General features: G+C 31.0%; 1 long non-coding RNA gene across 1 annotated transcript; it reads left to right on the top strand.

The window, feature by feature from the left end:
- Positions 1-6,273: 6,273 nt before the first annotated feature.
- On the top strand, positions 6,274-10,812 carry LOC126750230 (uncharacterized). Its single transcript, XR_007665649.1, has 3 exons — positions 6,274-9,252; positions 9,319-10,259; positions 10,343-10,812. It is a non-coding gene; the product is annotated as an uncharacterized LOC126750230 (long non-coding RNA).
- Positions 10,813-25,087: the final 14,275 nt, after the last annotated feature.

Raw genomic sequence — 25,087 nt, forward strand, 5'->3', positions numbered from 1 at the left:
CTACTTTCTTTTTAGGTGGTCAAGTAATCGATTCGTTTTGTTCTTATATAAAAGTGATTTGTTGGCATTTGTTCAACAACAATATAGTTTATTCATTTTTTTTATATTTGATTATCTCTTTACGTTCAACTAATTTTATTTTTAATTATAATAATACCCATTTACCAAAATGTCCCCCGCATGAAACCACAGATGTAAATAGCTCCGCACTACACGGAGCTATTACTACGTGCGGAGCTATTTACATCTGTGATGAAACTTGTCTGGTAACAACCGCTAAAGGCCAAGACGCACCGTGTATCATGCACCGTTCGAATCTGTTTCACCCTCTGTTTTCTTTTCATCCCGTTTTCAATTCGTCGTTTCATCTGGTTCTTATTGATATTTGGTTCAGTGGTTTTTGAAATATGTTGATTTAAAGTTTAGATTTGGATGCCAGACTGACAGCTGTTATTAGTGTTTTAACGTTAAAAACTGGTTAAAGTCAATCATGTTTAAAATTAAAATTATATATTAATTAAAATTGTTTATTTTTTAAAACTTTTAATTTAAAAAAACGGATGAGAAACATATATAAATAATAATAATACATTCAGAATGCATTTTTTTTTACTAATTCAAATCGCATATTTTCGCCGTTTCGGTTTGAATTAGCTGTTAGTTTCATTTTAAAGCGAATTCCTAGCGATGCAATGTATATTGTTGCAAACAATTGCAACAATATACATATTTAATATTCTATATTCGTATTTAAAATGTTAAAAACAACCAAATCATAAAATTTAAACCAACATTATAAAAACCACTGTACCAAATACCAACAAACTATATATTTAAAAAAAAGATGAAAAAACCTTCTATTTAATAATTTTTTTTAAATACAGAGTATTCCCTTTACGATTTTTTTTTGTATTTATTACAGTTTTTGCAAAAACAACACATCAAGCCATACAACTTTTTTCCATACCATTTTTATTCTAAAAATTGCGGTTCAAAAAAGGGGGTGGGAAAACATAATAATGACCCTGTACAATTGTGGTAATTAATTAGAACGATAGAAAAATTTTCAAATATATCAAATCTTGAGAGCTCGATGTTCTTGCCACTCCACAGTTCCTTCTTGACAATTGAAAAATTGTTTAAACTATTCCATCAAATTAAATGCTTTGCGATATTCCCCACCTTTGGCGTCCATGTTCTGAAGTCGAGACCTCTTTACACAGGTAGAATCATCAGTACGACCAGATAGTTCATGCACATTGTAGCCTTCATTATTTTGAATCAAATTCTGCAAGATACATGCTGCAAGGATTGGATTGCCCTGGAGGGATCTCATGAACATTCGAAACTTTTCTACCAAAAAACCAAACACATATTCAGATATTTTCCTTGCGCTACTCAATCGGTAGTTGAAAATTCTGGCTGGCCAGGTAAATTCTTTCCAGGAAATGGTCTCATGATGTTGTTTGTCCCTAAGAGATACTTTTTTTGGGGGATATTAAGTTTTTTTTCATAGTTTTTTCTTATATTGGAATTTGACAAAATTTCACCATCTGAATTTTTTTGGTAGCTTTGCACGTCCACAAAAAAAATGTAACAGGGATCAACTAAAGCCGAAAGGACAATGGAATATATTGAGTAGAAGAGAAAAGAAGTTATAGTACACATTTCCCGAGAATTTTAGGGCTTGTATTTTTACGTGCATTCCATCCATGGTACCAATGCAGTTGGGAAATTGCCATCTTCCTAAAATTCGGTTGCTATTTTATTCCACTTGACCTCATCTGGAACTGGCATCACTCGTTTAAAAGTATTCCAATGACTGTTTTGTTCAATGGAACAACGGAACGAAATGCACTTCTTCCACTGTAGCAAGAAACCTGAAATAAATAATAATAAGTGTTATACTTGTACTGTACTGTAACTTTTTTTCCTTTCTACCGTTGGTACTTGTTGTCCTGATAAAACTGATATACAGTTCGACGTATGATTTCTTTATCGCTATTATTTAGTTTAAATTTCTGATTTTTTTTATGGTCAATAACATCTCTTGCTCTAATTATTGCATGGATAGTAGTTCGAGGTAGTTTAGTGAGCTTACACATCCTATTCAAAATTTCATTTTTGAGGCCACTTGTACTTCACTTTTGAACAATCGAAAATATTTAAAATAAGTCTATGAATTTGAACATCTTAGTCAAGTAGGGATTAAGCTAATTAAAACCCAGCATGCTAGCAATGGTATTTATTCTAGTACCGTACTGGCCAGTCCATAATTCAAAACCAAGCTCGGACGAAAAACATGTTGGCTTTGTTGTTACCGCTACAACAGAACAAAATCCGATCAAAGAGCTCTGTTAAATTCACTTTCAGTGCTTTTCCATTGGCCTGAACTTACTGCATTTGTGGCTTTGTCTAAGCTCTTGAATGTATAAATTCTAGTAAAATAAACTTTCACAGCATTTTTTCCGATTATCAAGGACATAGACTAAGGACAACTAATACTCGGGCCACCGATAACTCCCGTCGCTAGAGATATTAGCTTACAATGTTTTTCAAAAGGGACAGCAAAAGCTTCCCTCCTACCAGTTGTGTTTCACTTTAAATATGTAACGAAGTTATAAGATTTTGTCTTTATTTTATAGTAATAAGGGTTAGCCCAGGCAGTATGTTATAAGAAAACTTAGATAGTTTTGCCCCGTTAACATTTAACCTCGAAAATTTATAATTTACATAACAAAAAGATCCTTTTTAAGCTTTACCTATAAGTTATGAGGGGGTTATAATGGTAAACATACATAAAGAGACCAACTTAAAGAGGTTTCTAGCTTGATAGTATCGTAGAAAGGTTCGATTTCTTATAGGTTATACCTAGTTCTCCGTTGACTGTTGTAGTCCCTGGCCTTCATTAATTTCAGTCCTGGTTGTTCTTAGAACAGTAAAGAACCACAAATGCCTAAAGCTGAGAGGTCTTTCATCACTATGCTTCAGGTTTTCCAGTAATTTTTATGAATTTTCTTTCATGCTGTTGCATTGTTTAAATATCCTTTTATGCAAGTTTTAAAATTTACCTACCTTGGAAATCTTTGTTAAATGAAGAGGCATACTAGCTGGTTTTGCAAAATATAATAGAAATCATGGTTCAGTTTCCCTCGGTTTTCCCGAAAAGCAGCTTTTCCCGTACACATGTGACCAACATTTGTCTGCCTGTTTTCACCTAGAAGTACCCGGTTTTAAGAACTGAAACTAAGTTTGTTTGCCGTATAAAGTCATAGCCTGTAAGCCCGTACCATTTTCATGATGGAAAACTCTATTACCATTAAGTTTTCTCAATTGCATTTTTCATCCAACGATTGATTCCAAGGATGTCGGTCATCGGTATCCAAAAATTCCTGCCGTGGGTATAAAAAACGCCAGGTTCACCTGGCTGGGTACCCACATGCATGACGCTTGTATGGTGAAAATCTGGGCTGGGATTCTAAAATCACGATTCGACACGATTACTCGATATGACTGATTCTAAATAAAATTTTCAGTCGTGAGTGTCTTGCGGATTGCCTAGTTTTTAACGATTTATCGACGACACGCTTGGGTATATCGTATACACCAGACGATATAGCTTCTTCCTTTTTTAATACGTGCATAATGTGACAGCATCCTTTTTTTAACGTATTTGTTTCATTTATTGTTTACCCATAGTCATACCGGGTTTTCATTAGTAATTATTTAGTATATCAAGAAGCTTTCTTAAACACAGCAACTAATAGATTTAATTCGACCCTATTTTCCACAACCTTTTGTTAATAATAGAGGCAGAGGAAGTAGAGTTATCATTGAATGGGCAGTTTTAGTATGTCAAGATTTTATGCCACAGATTATTACCAAAGAAGCATTGGACAAGATTTGAAATTTGCAATTAGCGAAATTATTGACAATCACCTGATGAGAGAAATTAATAAATTAACATTTATAGAGAGATCCAATTTCCCCGGTGTTATAGCTCCTATTGATTGCACCTATGTTGCCATATTAAAACCTAAGGTGGATGAACACAAGTTTTTGTGATTTTCCATGAACTGAATTATTATTTTCCAATGGATAGTGGTGGTTTGAAACGAATTTTTTTTTTTATTTTAAAGAAATAATATAGGCATATATTTAAATAAAAAAAACACGAAGGTGAAAAAAATTAACAAAATAAATAAAAATTCTTAGTGTTTATCAATAGAAAAGACAATTGACGTTTCCATCTGTCAAATATTAGGGAAAATAACAAATATTTACCAAGAAACCTAAATCAAATCGAATAAAACGAGTTTAGCCGACGATTGAAATTTAGAATCACCCTTGTCGTCACGACTGGGTCGCGATCGAATTCGAAGTCGTGATCGTATCGAGATCGAGTCGTGATTTTAGAATCCCAGCCCTGAATCGTATGTCGGCCATCTTGCTTGGCACAATTGACAGGGGCTGACAGACAGTTGTTGACATTGATTGATAAAACATCATTTGTCATTGTCGAACTATTTTTCTATATGTTTGTTTTCCATTTCAATGAATGCTGGAAGCATGGGTTGAGTTTTATTTTAAATTCACGATTTAATTGATTTGCAGCAAGCAATTCCAGATTTCTGGTAAGAAAATGTGATTTTATTTATTACTATTATGTTTTTGCATCGTCAATCTTCAGTCTTAAATAAAATCAAATTCAGTTGATGTCAATGAAGAAGTTTCACTTTTCAAATATTTAATTTTTAACTTGATTATTATAAATAAATATTACAAAATATCTGGCCTCTCATTTTCTTTTCCAAAATTAAAAAATTGATTAAAATTTTCCTATAAATATCCTTCATGTTAGAGTATGTATATTTTAAATGGTTCTGATAAACATAGTAATAAAAGATTTTTTCAAGTTCCTTCAGTCCCCATTACAAGAAAAACATGGAGTGTGATATAAAACGAAAATTTTATTAAAACTTTGAGCTATAAAATTTGTGCCGATCAGTTCTGTCGAACAAATTTTAATAATGCTGATACTACTGATACTGATGGCCTTATACTCTGATACATATTTATTTAAACATTTATTTTTTCTTTTTTTTCACACGAATCATTTAGTAAATTTATTTATAAGGTTTGCACTGCTTTTTTTAATTTTATTTCTTGCTCGTATCATACCACTTCCTGTGTTCACTGAGAAGAGACATAGGTATAGAGACTAAGAGAGCTGAGCACCCAGAATGGATCAGAATGAATATTTTTATTTTAACTTGTGTTTTTTTTAAAGTTTCTTTTTACTTTATATAGTCTAGTATCGAAAAAAATTAAACAGATTTTAAAAACTAATTAAAAAATTTACATCAGAGTATTTTCCAAAAAAACAATATATCTCTACAAAACAAAATAAACTCTTTGAAAATGAAAACAACTTATCTTAGTATAAATATATATCACTTACATAGTAGGTATATATTTGTTGGTCTCTTATAATACTAACAACATATGGAACTATCATATTAATAAAAACTGAATTGAAAGGCACATGCTATTTGAAAGCATAAAAGCATAAAAGCATGATAGCATATTTTTTTTAATTAGTTTTTAAAATCTGTTTAATTTTTTTTAGGAAACAGAAACAAGTACATATTAAACAAGGATAATTCATCCTCTATTGAATCTATGTTTGTGTTAGTAAAATAGGGATATTATTAACCTATTGGTAATGTCTTTAGATGTATGATAAGAAAATAGAATAAAAATCTTCACAACCTTTTCTAATCTATTTAAAATTAGGGTAGTTCAGTGCTAACAAAATACTTTTAAACATTTTTAGATTAATTCTAATTTATATAAAGTCTCTTCTAACAAATTATTCTATATTACTTAAATCATTTTAAGTAATTTTTTTCAGGAAAATTAAATAATAAATATATTAAACAAAAACATTGTTTTATTTCCATTTTGTAATTGGTGATATGTAGTACACTATTGTTAGTTGATTATTGCAGTAAATTAACTCATTTAGATATGTAAAATAAAGCTATGAGTTTTATTTTTATTCTGATCAATATCTGATGCTACACCTGAACACCTAATCAAAAAGGCCTATTTTTCTATAAGTAACTTTTTTGATTAGGTTAGATATTAGGTTAGCGTTTGCTTTAGATATTTAAATAATAAGATTATCAGATTAAATGAAATTTGATTTCCCGCCTTAATTTTGCCACATCTTTCTACCATTTTAATTGGTCCAATTAGGCACGTCAAACTGTCAAATTAGTTACAACATTTTCCGTTGCCAAGCGAGAGGACGTTAGCTAATTTGTCAGAGGAATTTGATCAGTTTGTATGCAACCACCACTTCTCTATATTTTTGTGTTCTGTGACGGTACCATTCAAGTACGACTAGAATTCCGATTCCTACACATTCGTCGCAGAAGGGTTATACCATATCTTTCGAGCGAAGTACCAGTAATTTTTCCGTATTTCAATACCGTTAAATTTTTAATATTTACGTTATAAACTTTGTCTTGATGTTGACAGTGTGAATTGGGTTAGGTAAGAGCTACCTGTTGACAGTTGGCCGGCCGCTTCCAAGCACGCGTATTAAAATTGCTATCGTATCGGCTTGTAAAATTGCTATTAATATCGTTCCGTCCCGTTCCGTTTTATTTTATTTTGAAACTATCGCTTGAGCCCATTTTTCTCCTTGTTTTGTGGGGCAAGCAACAGCCGTGATTAATAACTGGTGCCTGGCCATTATTTTTCTTTATGTTTTGTAGGGCAGGTAGTAAGCGGGATATCTTGACAGAATAATCGTAAAATTATCCGCGTTACGGTATTTTGGTTTCCAGTTACATGCTTGGAAAACGGTGGTATTTTACTTTTTCGCTGGGAGTTTTTATCTGTGATTTATTGTTAGAATATTCATATTGATTCCGCTCCGTTTTATGAACTTTTAAAACTGTGGTTTGGACGTTATTTTTCTTCGTATTTTCTGGGACAGGTGATTACAACAGCGTTTCATTAATTCCGTTCGCGAAAAGTTATTCTTGTTTGAAACCAGAGAAACACTTCTTTATGTTGTGAAAGGCTTATCTTCTTCATGTTGTAAAAGATAAGTAATAACTAAGTCCGTGATATTATAATTACTATTCATATATTAACAGAGCAGGGGTAAATGTTGACCGATTGATTGATTTTGCTTCGCTTGATTGGTGTTGAGTTCCTGGCTTCACGAATGTCATCCATAACCGTTTGTATAAAAATACCATAACCCCTTCCCTTTAATCATACTGCTTTCAGTCATTAGTAGAGTGCCGAATTTTCCGGTACATTTTTCCAAATAACTGCCTGTGCTTAATCATAGAAATTGGTAATTGGAGATTGTTAGATTTTAAAGAAACATATTCTCCTATAAGTGTACAAAGAAATAGTGAAGGCGTTGACGGATACTCTGGGACGTCAAAAGTTAGAGGGTGGATTTACGTTTAGTACATAACAAGCCCCGCTACAAATTGCAAGTGAAACTACAAGGTGTAGCAAAAATATTATTAAGACATTTTTCGTGCAGAATTTAATAAACTATTAAATTTTTTCTCCTTTTTCAAATTATATCCAAATATTTCATAAAAATTGTTCAAAATTATTTCCATTTTTGCTTACACAAATTTCACATAATCTATATATATATATATATATATGTATAAGATGCGCACGCAAATTCTCTATAGCTGTTATTATTGATTGCTGTAGTTATTCAGAATTTTTATGCCGCACCATAATATAAACTTTATTTTTAAGTAGCTCCAGAAAAAAATCCGAAATAGAAAGATCGGGAAATTTTGCTGGCCACCTTATGAGATCATTGGCTCCTATCCATTTTTGTAGAAAGAAATCCGCTAGGAATGACCGAATAATATTAGTATTATGTCCTGGTGGACCATCTTGAATTGCATATATATATTGTTTAAATTTGCCGAAGGAACATTTTCTAAAACCTCGGGTATAACTTCTTGTAGTATGTTTAAATACCAGTCTACTATTAGCACCCTTTCAAATATTCTAAAAACTAGTTGCCCACCAAAAATGAAACATGTAACGCTAAATCCGAACCTTCCTTGACGTTGACGTTCAAGAGTAATGAGAATTTTTCTTAGAACATTGAAAGGTTAGAATTAGTAAACAACAACTTCGTTTGAGTTCAACATGTACACAGGGGCAAGGGGAGCATACGTTAAAATACAAATATGCCCAGCCAATCAGAGAAATTGAGAGTGGAGCAGCACTGCTGATCCTTTCGTGAAAGTTCGTACGTCAAATTTCGTTGCCGATTAGCTAAGGAAATTGAAAATCAACGGATTGGGGCAGAGAATAATTAAAAGTATGTTAATATAGTTGTATAATATAGTAATTTAATATTCATTTCTCTATGGATTGGGGATTGGTTTTCTTTAACTTAACCTATATTGCAGATTTTATTTGCTTTGCTTGCTTCCTAATAATTGATTTAATTATCAACAATTATATCAACTTTGTGACTATTTGAGTAAAAATTCATAGTGTATAGTGTTGAGTGTTTACTCCAATATCTATACAATCCATATCTGTGCTGGTTTTGGGCTCAAAAACAAACAATTTAGTGTTTAAGTTTCATTACCTTTCAATAAAGTTGCCAGTGTTTCTTAGTGTATAATTTCCTTCCACTTAAACCTATATTTGCACTTATCTGTTGCTGTCTGTTAGACAATTATGGCATCACTAAGGTAAGATACATATAATTTTTTTAGTTCTAATTTGAATAATTATTTATTTTGCAGTCAACAAAATGCAATCTGTGAAGTTTGTGATAAGGAATTTTTAAGCACATCTACCAGAAACAGGCATTGGACAAAGTTTCACCCTGAATTTGTTGGGAAGGAACAAATAAAACACATTATAATGTCGAATGTGTACTAATGATATCCAGACATTTTCATATTTTAACTGTTTAAACAAACATTTGCTTGATATTCACCATATCAATTTTAAGAATCAATTTTAAATTTTAGGAATTTTGAAGAATTCACATATTGGAGGGCACAAGATAATAGGGATAGATAGATAATAAGATAGTTAATAAGATAGATAATAAGATAGATAGATAATAGATAGATAGAAAGATAATAGATTATGCTTGTCAGACCCGAAACAAGTTTAAGAATGGGGAAGAACACATATTTTACAATTGCAACAGGAGTGATATCAGAGGTTGTACAAAGTCTTAGTGATCATTATCAAACATACATAAGTATGTTTTGTTGTGTTTACTTTTAGGATTTAATAGCGCGTGCAAAGTGAGAAGTCTGGGGGAAGCATTCGCATTCAAGGAACATGTCAACAGGACCAAACTCAAATAGCTATCAGCATAAAATTGTAATAGAAGCCCATAACAAAGCCGAAAAAATGAATGGTAAGGTAGAATTTTTAGAATTTGGAAAATTTAAAGTACAAAGTGTATCGGTAAGTGGTAAGTTCTATGTTGTGTCTTGTCATGAACTATGTGATGAGCAATATCGCACTGGATACTGTAACATCTGTAAAATATGTTTTTATAAATACAGATGTGAGTGTCCAGAAAATTCTGTCAAAACAGTACCTTGTAAACATATACATGCTGTAGGCTGTAGCCATTTTTGAGCAGAGGAGCGAGTTTGTTGTAGGTTCCCCAACTGTGAGTGAAGAGGAAGAGGATAATGTTTTGTTTGTTGATCTACCCACAACTAGCCAAATCAATTATCAGGAGGATGTAAACCATTTTATTCAGGAGAGTTCAAAAATGAAAGTCTGGATGGACTTTGAAGAAAATTTGAGAGAGAAAAATTCGAGAAGTAGTTTGAGTAAAATATAAGTTACATTTTTATTAAATCGTTTATACTTATTTTAAGATGCAAGAAATTTGTAGCTATGGTAGAAGTTTAGATAAATATGCATTTGCCAGATTTATGGCTGTAATCAACAAATTTAAAAATAAAGAGGTGGAGGAAGAAAATTCTCAGGGCATTGAAAAGAAAAGAAAAATTAAAAAACACATGTACTATCCAAATAAAAAATAAGCTAGATTTCTTTGTGTATTTAATGGCTAGATAATATTTGAATTGTAGCTATTTTTTTATGTTTGTATTATAGCTGTGAAGTTAACAAAAATAGGATGTGGTATTTTGTGTTATAATCAGTATAATATAACTAAGTATATTTTTTGTAAGGTTTTAGTGCAGGTTTCAAATTGTAAATACAAATTTTATGTAAGAGGTCATATACATAACTAGGTATAGTTTTTGTAAGGCTTAATTTGGTGTAGGTTTCAAATTGTAAAAACAAATTTTAAGACGTCATAGGTGTTGGTTTCTGTATAACTATTTTTATATCTTTTATTTTAAGACTAAAATGTTAGCTTATTTTGTATGTTAATATTCAACTAATCATTTTCTATTACATTTTGTTTGCTACGTTTTTAAATTTTTTTAGGGTGCAGAAAAGCTAATTGGATTAACTTGAAATTGACATGGAACGAGGGGGAAGATCCTCTGTGAGTATATATTTATTAATTAAAATGTATACAGAGCAGTAATTTTTTTCCATGTTACTATTGTATGGAAGTTTGAATGGTTTGGGCTGTATATACATGACCAGCAGAGATGACAAATAAGCTAAAGAAGTGGGAGTCTACATACTATATACCAGATTAATACATTTAGCCTCTTTGCATTTAATTTTGAGGTTGTTGATATTAAAAATACCATAAATTATTATATTTAAATAACAAATAAATTTATAGATTTTTTATTATTTGGAATAAACAAAGTTAAAATATAATTTCTACGTTTTTTTTTTTGTTTTCTGTTCTTATACTTTGACTTTTTAGTCATATTTACCCTTTATCCAGCTTTTCCAACCATATATATATACTTTATATCAACCACTAAAGTATAATGTATAGAATATGTATAGTGGTAGTGGACAATTTAAAATAATATTATACTTTCAAATAACTATTGACAATTATTATATTATTAAGGTGCATATTAGAATTATGATACAGAGGTATGTAAAAATGCGAACTTTAAAATGTTCACCATATATTGTTACAAAATTTAATTGCCATTTATTTTTATTTTCTAACTTTTTTATTTATCCACTCATCCACCTATTAACCAATTAATTTATCAGCTCTACACACCAATTCAATTTCGTATCACCCCATTTTTAATATTTAACTAACAATAATAATTAAATAATTCATACATTGCGCTTACACGTACCGCTATACCAAATGATTAACAAATTTCGTCATTAAAAGAGATAATTTGCTATAAAAACCAAATTTGGCAAGTATTTATAAAATATTTTTAAAATAATAATTGATCACAAGCTGTAAATATTTTAAAAAATCAATAATCCATTTACTAATAATAGCTAAAATATCTTCTTATTAAATGTTTTTAATGCATATTGCACTTTTCTTCATCTAATATATATACGCATCATAAAAATCTAATTAAATATAAATATGAATAGAAAAAGTATACATACATTGAAAATTTCCTACTTTGAATTTGGCGGTTCGCATACCACGCCCTCGCGGATGCCGAAGCGCTCTCATTGGCTAGGCATATTTGTATTTTAACGTATGCTGGCAAGGGGGGGTGTTTTGTTCACAAACAAATTCATCGATTCTCTGTTTATACGCATTTTCAAAAGAGGAAATTTTCAGCTATACACAGCTAACACGTATAATAATGTTAATTTAACTTATTGATGTTAGATTTTGGATTAAAAACACCGCAGGCAAAAGCTAATGTCTCATTTTGACAAACGGCTTCGTGTTTACATTCAGCATGTGTGAAGTACTGTGTTTATTCTTTAGTTTCTGGTTGAAAAAGGAAAAAGGCTGAGTCCTTTTAGTGTGTTTGTGAACTGTTAAGATAGTAGAAACTTGTGCCGTACCATGGAAAATAGGCGGTTTAAGCCGATCTTTTCACAAGTAAATACCGATATTCTCATAACATCATATTAAGGCAAAACAAAGGTAAAAACACAAAGTCACGGTCTCATCAAATCCATATAATTTTTTAAAAGCTACACGCGTTTCGCTCCTATCGGAGCATCATCAGGCCTAAAAAATACATTAAGATATCTTTCACAAAAAGAACGCTTATAAAACTCATTACCTAGACCTCCACAGATCACATTACAACTTACAACAAAAGAAAAGCTAGGTTAAGTTTCTTTTTTTTAATTTGACAATTCCCACCATAGATAAAAATATATGCTTAAAAAAAATAAAAAAGTAAAAATGTAAAATGTCACCAGTGGGGAACGATCCAGCAACCTTTAGATTCACAGGCGCGCGTCTAACCCATAATAGGCCACCAAGTAACATGATCAAAAATGGGAAACAATTCGAACTATACTAATATGTGTGAATATAAGTAAACAATCTTAACAATAAAAACTAAAAATATCTAAAATCGAAAAAGAAGAGAAAGCTTTTTAAGAGAGGTTGTTATAAATGAGGTGAGGTTCAAACGTGAAAATATCGTTCACACACACAAGGACAGGGCTCTTCTTAGTTATTTCCATTTTTTCTAACAAGTCTTGTTAGGTTAAGTTTCTTTTTTTTAATTTAACAATTCCCACCATAGATAAAAATATATGCTTAAAAAAAATAAAAAAGTAAAAATGTAAAATGTCACCAGTGGGGAACGATCCAGCAACCTTTAGATTCACAGGCGCGCGTCTAACCCATAATAGGCCACCAAGTAACATGATCAAAAATGGGAAACAATTCGAACTATACTAATATGTGTGAATATAAGTAAACAATCTTAACAATAAAAACTAAAAATATCTAAAATCGAAAAAGAAGAGAAAGCTTTTTAAGAGAGGTTGTTATAAATGAGGTGAGGTTCAAACGTGAAAATATCGTTCACACACACAAGGACAGGGCTCTTCTTAGTTATTTCCATTTTTTCTAACAAGTCTTGTTTTTTGCCTTTTGAGCACTCATGCAAAATATCCGCTCCCTGAGTTAAAGAAAAACCATGTGAGGAGGCCAATAAATGATTTGCAAACGCCGATTTAGTTTCGATCATGTCAGTATCCCTATACCTGTCCACCAAACTTGTATGTTCCTTTATTCTGGTGGAAATTTTTCTCCCCGATTGCCCTATGTAAATGGCATTACAGTCATTACATCTTAATGAATATACCCCTGATTTTGAAAAGAAATCTGCCTTATCTATTGTACTAATTAGCTGACTATTTAAACTGTTTGTAGTTTTAAAAGCAATTGTAAGATTTGTAAACTTGAAAAACTTTGCAAGCTGAAAAGAAATATTACCAAAAAATGACATTGATCTAAAAAGATGACTATTTTCATTATTAAGATGGATTAAGTTGTAAGTAAGTTTGTATTTATTATAGAATTTAGAATAAAGGCGATTAATTATATCAAGTGGAAAACCATTATTAAAAGCTGATTATATTAAAAGATGATGCTCCGATAGGAGCGAAACACGTGTAGCTTTTAAAAAATTATATGGATTTCATGAGACCGTGACTCTGTGTTTTTACCTTTGTTTTATTTTCGTTTGGTCTCTTAGAGAAAAAATGGATGATACGTTTCTATCATATCAAGGGACAACCGTCGTCATAAACGTAGAATAATAAAAGCTTATCAAGAAATCTATAATAAATATAAAATATTTAATTTCCATAAAAATTATTTTTATTAGATAAGTATCTTTACTATAATGAAATACGTTAAAAAAATGCATAAAGAGTTCATAATCGGTAATATTGTTTATAATTTAAACCAAAATCTGTTAATAGTAATTATTTATAATATAAATATTTTTTGGCGACGTCACTGGTAAAGATTACTTGTGTCGGTGGAATCAACAATGCGATCGGGCTACGTTGCGATGTTGTTGCCTTTTTCTCTAATATACCTTATCTACATTCATTCATTTAACTTTGAATGTTGACTTCTTTATAGAGTATCTTACCATATTTTATGAAAAAAAGATGCTTCATATTTTATTAAAGTGGAATAAAGTGTGTTTTTTTGCCATGTTTACATGAGCATTTGGCATCATTGGATCAGAGATGTTGCAAGCAAATAAACTGTCCATAGTTCCACAGTAATGCTAATTGTAGCCTTTCAATATTCTAAGGAATTTTGTTGATGCTAAGATGTGCCACTATGTCTGTTAAAGATTCCGTCTGATAATATATAGGCTTCATGGCTCCATATTACAAATCGACTAAAGTTAATATTCAATTATGTCTGGGCAATATACCAATTACCAATAACTAAGCGACATTTAGCGTCTCCAGGTTGTAAACGTTGACTAATTTCCGTTGACTCCCTTGTAAGGGTGAAATTTGTGTATTTTTGTAATGAAATGGGCCTTGCGTTTCTTAACCCCGATTTCAGAGTTAATGACTCTTCAAGATGTAGATATATTTGCAGATACACATGCCAAAACATTAGTTTCATCCAGTTGATTCTCTTTTTCATAATTTTTTGGTTTTGGTTTTGAAAAGGTGCCATGATTAATCAAAGTTTCTTTTAGTCTTAAAAACCTGTGGGCAAAAGTTTTCTTCTCTCGGGATAACTACAAGAAGTAATACATATATATATATACATACTATATAATACATATACATACTATATAATGTACAAAAAAATTTTAGGTACCTGTTAAAATATAAGTTTGCACCTTGGAGGGAATTTTCATTACATGTCTTGTAGCAAAGTAGCATATCATATTTTAGAAAATTGTAATTTTTTTGCGCTGCCATTCTGAATCTGAATAAACTCAAATTGCACTGCACAACTAGAAACAGAACTCTTTTCAAAATTGATAGTTTTTTAATTATCTGTCATTCTGTCGTAAGTTTCTTAAAAACAATGCAGCATTGTTTTCATAGAGATGTATTCCAAAGAGATGGCCTACTATTAAAATTAGAATAGTAGGTAATTGTGTTACGAAAATTGTCTCTTATTTATTCATTTTTGAAAATAAGTCCATAGTGTTATTATAATCAGATAATTTATTTAATTACTTAATTAATAAAAATAATAATTTAAATATATTATAAACAGATTAAATATCAATATTCTACTGAAAAAATCCCATCAAAGCCATTTTTTACTTTTTTAATATGTTATATTTGTTGACAATAACGGAGATACAAGAACGATCCCAAAATCCAAAATTTTCAAAATCACTGTGTAGATTAAAAACTATGACAGCTGTCAAATTATTGTTAATGGCATATTTCGTTTTATAGAAATTTACACTAATTCTTTTTATTTACATACGTTGTTTTCGCTTGATTACAGCGAAAACAACCCCTGTAGCTAACGAAAACAACCCCATCCAGCTATCGAACAGAACTCCATGGAAAACCAACCGTTAAGTTTTCATTGTTGATTGACAGAAACAAAACAAATTCTTGACGTTTAAAAAATATATCTTATTTGCCCTGCATTTAGTAACAACGCCCTTTATTTGAATATTATGTCAGTTTAAAGTATATTTAACTCATAGGACACAACGACGATGTGACATGGAATGGACGATATATGGACGATATGACTCATGCACACGCAGATTAGAGAACTTGCAGACGTTCTTCAAGATTGGGCATTCAATATGAAGACACAAGACGGGCAGGAGTGAAAAGATTTTACAATAAAAACGTTATGGAATGTAACAGCGAAATGACGTACGTATTACAAGAAAATATATAAATACTATAATGAGTATCAAATTAACTTTGATCGACCCGAAAAGAGCAAAGCAAGTTCAGCTTTTCTAAAATATGATGATTTCGAAGCAATCGTTAACAGTTGCGATGAAAATACACCTTATAGTTTGGAGAAAAAAACTTTTGTACTTTCCTACGAATCGGTTTGGAGATGTGGTGAAGGGGCTCGCTCGCAAGTAAAAAAATCAACAGCCTTGGAGAATACACTTGACACAATTTGACACTCTAAATAAGACAGATGTTACTTAAAAGTGCCGTGAATAAATTCTTAAAACAATATGTGTGGTGTATACATGGGTATATCTATATTAAACATCGGGGCATTGTGCACAGAGTTCAGGACGAAGATGGCTTAAATTCCATTTAAACAAGGTACTCTTTAGCAAATCGTTATATCAATTACCATAGATTTATAGTAAGAATTTGTAGGGTGGTGGAATTCTTTTTATACTATATATTTTTTTTCCCTTTGCTCTTGTTGTTTTACCACTAATTTGTAATATGTATTATTGCCTAGGTTTAAACTTATTAAATATATATATATACTTTTTTTATATGTGCAAATATGTTTATATATTATACGTCTATTTATTTATAGGGTCAGAGGCACCTATGATAAACTTCTTTTTGCTTATTTTTTCTTAGATTTCATACTTGTGCCCATTTAACCTAATTTAGAAGTTTTTTTCCTTTTTTTTTAATTTGATTTGTTTTTCTTTTATTTTGTTATAATTTGTTGGTCTGCTGTGTATTTTTGGTAAACTGATATGGAAGCTAATACGGTTAAAAATGTTAATTTTGGGCATCTAAATGTCCGATCACTGTTTACAGGTTTTGATCATTTTGTAAATTTTATTACGTTAACTAATACTGACATTATGTGTATTTCTGAAAGCTGGCTGAGCGATTCTGAGGCTGATAATTTTCTGATCCCGAACTACAAATTATTTGTAAAGAATAGACGTGGTAGGGGTGGGGGCGTGACTGTCTATGTACGACAGATTTTTGAAAGCTCTTTAGTTTTTGCTGACATTGACTTTTCTGATGATCTAGAGTGTTTATTTATTAAATTAAATATAGGCAAAACAATATTTCTTGTTGGAACAGTCTATAGACCACCAAGGTCAGATTTAGGGCGTTGTGTTGAATGTTTTGATGATATATTATCACATGCATATCTACAGTATGAGAATATTATCATCCTGGGTGATGTTAATGTTCATCATTTTACAAATAATATTTTACTTGATTGTCTTACAGCTTATGATTTTACTCAGTTAATAAATGAGCCTACTCGTATTGCTGCTATGGCACAAACACTCATTGATGTTATCTATTTTAATAAACCCTCAAATGTTACAAGTACAGCAGTACTTAACGCTGATCTAATTAGTTAGTGACCATCAAGCTATATTCTGCAGTATCGAGATTGCGGCACGGAGTAGGGAGATAAAAACGAAACTCTATCGTAATTTTAAACATTTTAATAAAAATGATTTTTATAAGGACCTGAATAAAATTGTGTGGGATAATGTGTACTATATCAATAATTTAGACGAAAAAATTCAGTATCTTACTAGTAATATTTGCCCATTATTTGATAGACATGCACCCTTTACGACGTCAAAAATTTCTAAGCCTTATACCCCGTGGATAACTGCAAATGTGCAGCTTTTTATAAAAGAAAAAAATAAGGCATTGTCAAGTTTTAAAAAATCTAAAAATTTGACTGATTGGGCATATTATAGACAGATGCGTAATCTTGTGGTGGGAATGATTAGGCGAGAAAAAAGAAATTATCTGCAATTTCATCAGAACATCAGAGATAGTAAACAGTTATGGAGAGCTATTAATAATCTAAGTCTAAAAATATCTCTAATCGTTCTATTCCTTTAAATCTCCGAGATCCAAACAAAATTAATGACTATTTTGCTTCAATTTATAGCCCGTTAGGTAGTTGCCCCGAAGAAGTTGCTAATTTTCAGAACAAACAGTTTAAACATGATCTAAATTTTTCATTTCGATTAGCCAAAGTTGAGGAAATTTCTAAAATAGTCTTAAGCCTAAAATCAAATGCACACGGTTGTGATTCAATATCAGCGTTAATGTTGCAACACTGTATTCCAAAGCTATCTCCACATATTACGCATATTATAAACTGTTGCCTAGAAGCTGGGTATTTCCCGGGTATGTGGAAAATTTCTCTCTTAACACCTTTGGCTAAAATTATTAATCCAACTAATTTCAGCGACCTTAGACCTTTAGTCATCGCTAAAGTTTTGGAAAAGTTTATACAGCCGCAAATTTATCACTTTCTCACCTCCAATAATATTATTCCGCATAAGCAATCTGGGTTTAGAAAACAACATAGCAAGACATCTGTCTTACTAAGCGATACCCAAGAGATAATTTCTGCAATGGATAAAGGTGACTCCACAGCACTTATAATGATTGATTGTTCCAAAGCATTTGACACCTTGGATCATCATTTGCTTTTGGCAAAATTGGCTTAGTATGGCTTTGATAATGTTTCCCAAATGTTTTTTAAATCCGACTTATCCAACAGAAGGCAAATGGTGGTCTGGGAAGATCAGACTTTTTCAAATATCAAATATATAACATCTGGAGTACCTCAGGGATCTGTTTTGGGACCTCTCTTATTTCTAATGTATGTTTCGGATTTGTTTAAAGTTGTAAAAAAAAAAGAGCTGAATGAGAGCTGAAAAAGAGCAGCTTTTAAAGCTGAATCTGTATTGGAGGCATCAAATAAAATAAACGACGATCTTTCTAGAATTTCCTTCTTTTCCTCTCAAAATAATTTAAAACTCAATCCTTCAAAGTGTTTGTTATGTGCTTTACTTCTAAGAACAAAAAAAGGAAAGCATTGCACGGTTTAAAGCTTTTTGTGGGAGGTAATCAGCTAAGTATGGTTAAATGTGCAAAAAATCTTGGATTGCTTCTGAATGATGAATTGCGCTTTAAGTTACACGTTTCTAATGTTATTAAAAAGTCATACTATTCTTTAAAGCCATTGTATGCAAACAGAAATATAATTAATTTTAAGGTAAGGAAAAAACTGTGTAAGTCTTTAGTATTACCTATTATGAATTACTGCAATATTGTTTATTTTCCATGTTTAGACAAAATCACTGCGTACCGTTTGCAAAAGCTGCAAAATCAATGCTGCACATTTATTTATGGACTGAGAAAGTATGATAGAGTCTCTGCAAGGCTATGTGACCTTAGTTGGCTGCGCGTGGAAAATCTATTCTCTTTGCAATTGGCGGTTTTTATACATAGACTACTAGCGTCGTCTACTCCTCCCTACCTCCGCAAAAAACTTACTTTTCGGAAAAATTTACATGATGCAAATCTGAGATTTATAAATAAGTTGTCAATTCCTAGATATCGAACAGCCTTCTTTCGTCGTAGTTTTCTGTATAATGCTAAGGCAATTTACAATGACCTTGTTCCGAATCCTATAAAAGAAATGTCAGTAGCGGGTTTCAAGAAAAAACTAAAGCTGCATTTTTTAACAAAACAGTATAGCTAAATTGTCAGTAGGTATCTCTTATTTTATAATTTTTTTGATTTTTATGGACCAATGGGTGTATATCTGTTTATTTTTATATTAATATTAGTGTTACCATTACAAATGTTTTTTTTTCTTTCTGTTGTGCTATCTAAAATAATTTTGCTTAGTTTTTTTAACTAGGTTAAGTAGATTAGCCTTTGGCTAGACTTCGCCTATGTACACTATTGAAAAGTACAAATAAATCCATTATTTATTTATTTATTTATACACAAATCGTATAGAATATAACCCAGTGTTTCGAAGACAGTGCAGGGAGGAGATAAATATTTATCAAGCTCAAAATGGCTAATTTTAAAAAAGGATAATCCCGACATCTACCCAATACGGCTTTCTGACAAGTACCTCCTCAAACGCAGTAATATTCCACATGAAAGAAAATATTTAACTGAAAATCGCTTTTAGAGTTTATCTGGAAAGTGAAATAAAAATGTTTCAGTTGGCGTAAACACCATTAGCTAATGGACCGCCAAGCAGGCAAAAGAAATAGGCCTTGATACAAAAAAAAGTAAAAATAAGCAATAATTTTCTACGGCAACAGCAGTTTCAAAACCAGCGAATAGCAATTAATATAATTGTGTTTTTAATAATAATTATTATTCTTTTATTTATATAAGAGATTTGTTAATATAAATTTGTTTTAATCGTTATTTGAGTAATTTTCTCCTTAAAATATAAAGAAAAATAAATGTTAACCCCCTGTTCAAATCCGAATGATTCGTCACTTTTTCTGGATCGTAATTTAAAACAAAACGATATTTTTTTACTGGCTTCATAAATTAATATATGTCAAGTTTCACATATGTGTCGAGCAATCACTATTTATTTATTACGATCAGTTTATGAAGCCATCACAAAAAATTACGTTTTCTTATAAATTACGAACCAGAAAAAAAGATTATTACCGTGTGAATGGGCTGCAAAAGTTTATTAGTATCTTACCTCAACAAAACTACCAAACAATGTCTAAGCAATAATGTCTTGCTGCAACAACGTTTCTTGAAGTTTAAGTTCCAATAAGATAAACGTTGCAATCAACGTTCTAAGATAATCATAAATTACGACGTCGTCCAAGAGGTGAGTTAAAAGTGTGGAATATTCCCCTTCCGCAGATTTTATTTTCCAACCAGGGTGTACCTTGAATCTGCATTTGGGCTGTTTTTTATAAAACCTTTTTTATTTTCCTCATCTTCAAACAAATTGCCACCATAGTTAAATTTTAAATATCTTGCTGTTTGTCACATGAGCTTCATGCTATAGTAATTGTTGAGTTCAAACCGTATTTAGCGAAAGCCCAAACTCGTAAAGGAGGAGGAAGCATGTATGACATGTGTGAACACACTCTTTCCGATCCCACAACAATTCTCTTTTGAGGCAAGATCGGACCGGAGCCTTTGTCTCAGACCTTCTTCTGAATATCCTACTAAACTTTATTGAATTTTTATTCGAAAGAAAAAATCTGATTATACATAGAATAAGAAAACTTATTTGAACCAAAGTTTCAATAAAGTAATCATCTACTATAACAAAGTAAATTAAGTATACTACGTTACATTTAAAAAATAAAATTTTATATATTTCATTTAATTTATCTTGATAACTTTATAGCTCCAAATTAGGTTTTCTTATTCTATAAATATAATGTTAAACTGGGAAATAAGTAGTAAAAACATTTAATCGAATATCATACAGACATTGGCGATATTGCATTTGCATAAGTAGTTATTGTAATACACTTTTTTTGTTTATAACAAAAGTGAGAAATGGATTATGAGAAGAAGAAGCTATTCTATTAAATCAGTGTATAGCAAAAGACACAGATTTTCTGGTTTTTAATACGCCCAATATGTTTATTACTTGAGTTCAGATTCTTAAACCTTGAAACCATGAAAATCTCAATAAACAATTTTATTTAAAATTCGATGTTTGTAAAAATTATACTACTTCTCGTTCATTCATTTACAATTCAAGGAGAGGTCTTAAACCAGTTGCCATACCTTCGGTTATCCTCCCAGGGTCTTCGGTTATCTCCCTAACTGTTTGGGTTAAACTTAGCTCTTTTTTTAACTTAGTAATATGTCTCGTACACTGACAGCTCTGTTGTGTGTCCAAATTATATTTTGTATGATAAATTTAAAATCGATAAAATAATATCTTTTTATTTCTTTGAGTCCAACATGTATAAGACATTTTACTTCATTAAATTTTTTTTCAGATCAGATTATAAAGAACTGATTACTTTTAATCACATAGAGTAGCAGCCGACAATAGTATATGCTGATGGATTGAATTAAAAATTTCACCCACGTCTTTAGTAATACCATAGAATCCTAGAGGGATAATATGGCATTATGGGGTCAGATCTTTTTTGATTGATTTTAATTACTAATACTTTAAAATATGTTTTCAATTTCTAGATGTTGGAGTCCAAAATAAATTCATGTTATTTCTGTATAGAATTTTTGACAGCCTCAATGCCAAAACTTCCTCAAAATTTGACCCAAACCTGAGAGAGCAATTCGAGCAAATTACGAATTTGGCGGTATAATTAAATTTTAAATTACGCTATTTTATGACGTCGAAAACTATATGTACTTCCGGTTAGTACTCGACATTCCGAGAGCGCAACAGTCAAAACAGTCAATCGACGTTCAGTGTTCTATTGGCTCTTATGGGAGTTACCAATCTAAGAAGTATTAATATATGTTCAGGTAATTTATTGGCAGGTTAACCGGCCCGCGCCCAAAAAAATTGAAAGTTGTTAATTGTTTTATTATGCCTAGTTTGCTGCCGGTATTATATCTTGTATAATACTGCACTAAAATAAGCACCACGTGCGAATTCCCATTAAATAGTTAAATAATTTTAAAATTTCGTTTATTTTTTTATTTGCCGCTCTTGTGTTTAGTTCTGTTTATTATTGTGCTCTTGTGTGGTTTATTATTTTTCATTCGACGAATGTTCTATAAAAAACTTGCTGAAAGTTTATAGGTAAAATAGCACATATTGTTTATTTTGATTGCAAACGTTTTACGGTTTACACGAACTAAATAAGTAGGTAATACGAAATAAAGGAGCAATAATTTTTCAAATTCCCAATATTATGACAAATAAGGGCTTATTGGAGAACCTAAACATAAACCGGTAGAGCAAATTTTAATATAAGTTGGAAATTAATATTTAGATAAATTAGCCGTACCATACAGATTTTAAAATTGAAGCAAATGGTTTTTTTACGTCAAAACTATAATTTTGAGACAAGTAAATCTTCTACTTGTTACTTCTCAGGACTAGATTTTATAATAGACCGAAAACCTGAGATAAAAGGAAAACACTCTACAGAAATCGGTAGCAATTCTATTCCGGAACCAAGTGGATATCAAGCTGCTAAAAAGAGAGAGAGAAGAAATTAAAGTTCTTTTATAAAAGGATAGTTTGTCTATGACACCTGGTAAGTTTAAATGACCTACAAATTTTTTCTGGCTATTATGTTCATTTAAAAATATTTTTGTTTAAAGTTATGTTTTTTTAAAATCCTTGGATAAAATGGATTATTAAAGACCGTCAACCTAAACCGGTCATTACAGTTGACACCAAAAGCTAAGCATCTTTATTTGAGCGCCCAATAACAGTGCGCTTTTAAAAAAGCGCACAGCTAAACTGACCTAAGTTCTAACAATAAAGACCTAAACAATTCAAGTAAGTAATTTTTTAAACAAAAGTATCCAACATTATATTATGTACTAACATTTTGCAGAGATTACCTGAGGAGGAGAAAACTAATGGCGAGCATATAGAATTCACACAAATTTCTGAAGACTTGCCGGTTAATCAGATGCTTTTGGAGCAGAAGGTCTTAAAATACGTATGTCGATTTTTTAACGAAAAAGTTCAAAAACAAAATTAAAATAACTTATTGTTTTGATCAAAAATCTTTTTATTAAGTATTAGGGGAGAAAGAAGGTGATAATGTGGATGATGAAATAACTTTGGAGAGAGAATATGACATTCAAAAGAACAGGCTTTGTTTTGTGAATAACCATTATTTAATGAAAATAAAAAAAGCCTATTCAATCATTAAATTTATCTTATATAAGGACTTGCAGGAAAAAGATCTGTTTACTTTTTTATTAAGACAGTTTTTCATTTTTATATAAAAAAAATTAACCTGATTTCATGCTCGCATAAGACTATTATATCTCACTGTATATAGGGGCGTCTCTAAGCACTTGTGATTGGGGGGGACAGTTAAGTTAAAAAACCCAACTAAATTAAAAAGACATTTTTTTTTAATGCTGATACTTTATTTCTATTGGGAAATTTTTAATACTCAAATAAAAATTATACATATGTGATGTATAATTTTTATATAAATAAATTATAAATAATTATTTAATGATAATCGAGGTATTATAACTAAAAGTTAATTAAAAAGTAGGTACCCTACATGTAAATAAAACTAAAATTATCTATTTCTGATTTAATTTATTTTAATTTTTCTGTTTTTTAATTTGCTCCATTGCACAGCAAGATCATTAATATTAATTAGGTCACAAATGTCTTTCTCACTAGACAAACTCATTAAGTAGTCAAGGACGCTCGTTACCCATAGTTGAACGACCAACACTTTTAATGTGTTTTAAGAGACTAAATTTTCGTTCATTAGTGGCCACTGAATATCCAGCTGTTAAAATTAGTTGACATAAACGGTATGCAACTTTCAAAGCAGGTTTATATTTTTCAGCTATTTCCATTACTTTTTGCATAGTATCTACCTCATTTTTAATGCATAGGTCAAGCAACACTTCCAACTCGGATAACAAGGCAAATTCATCGGGCCTGTGTTGTGGAGGAAATAGATTAAGAACTAGCGATACATTACACATTTTAATATTATTTGTTGAAAGTGGAAAAGAAAACAATTTAGAAAACCCTTCAATATTTTTCAGAACGGTTGCCAAATTATTTTGAAGAAAGTTGATTAAGGTATCCAAGACTAAATTAAATTCTTTTCTAAAAAAACTGTTTAAAGTAAAAACCCATTCGGTGTCCCTATTATCATCAATTTTTTTTGGTTTCAATCGTCGCCGATGGTGACGATTGAAATCTTCTAACGGCGATACACCTAATTTTTCAGAAAACACTTTTGAACTTTCAATAAGGTTGTCGATTTCCATATCATCATTTCGTATTTTTCTAAGCACAGCTGTAGTTGAGGAAACTGTTTCCACTACATCCAAAATATTTAAGTCATCTTTTTCTCAAGTTACCGTTACAATTTTCATATTGTAAAATATTATTTTTAAGAAAGGTAAAGTGAGAATAAAATCAAAAGAGAGTAATCGCTTATATAAGCATATTGCAGTTGCCCTACTTTTAGCATCCAAAGTTATGTCAATACTAATAGTTTGCAGCACGTTAATAATCGACTCAAATGAGATAATTACAGCTTTGATGCTTTCCGCTCTAGCTGTCCAACGGGTTTTTGACAAATTTTTTAGTAGAAGTGAGTTTTCAATTTGATCTAGCCCTCCTTTAAGACGCTGGAATCGCTTGGTACTAGAAGAGAAAAAAATATACAATTCTTGTAAAACGTTAAAAAGTTTCAGCGATAATGGAACTAGCTTCAACACAGTGTTCACGGGCGGTATTGGTACGATGGGCTTGACAAGG

The sequence above is a fragment of the Anthonomus grandis genome, chromosome 2 (genome assembly GCF_022605725.1).
Source record: "Anthonomus grandis grandis chromosome 2, icAntGran1.3, whole genome shotgun sequence".
NCBI lineage: Eukaryota > Metazoa > Arthropoda > Insecta > Coleoptera > Curculionidae > Anthonomus > Anthonomus grandis.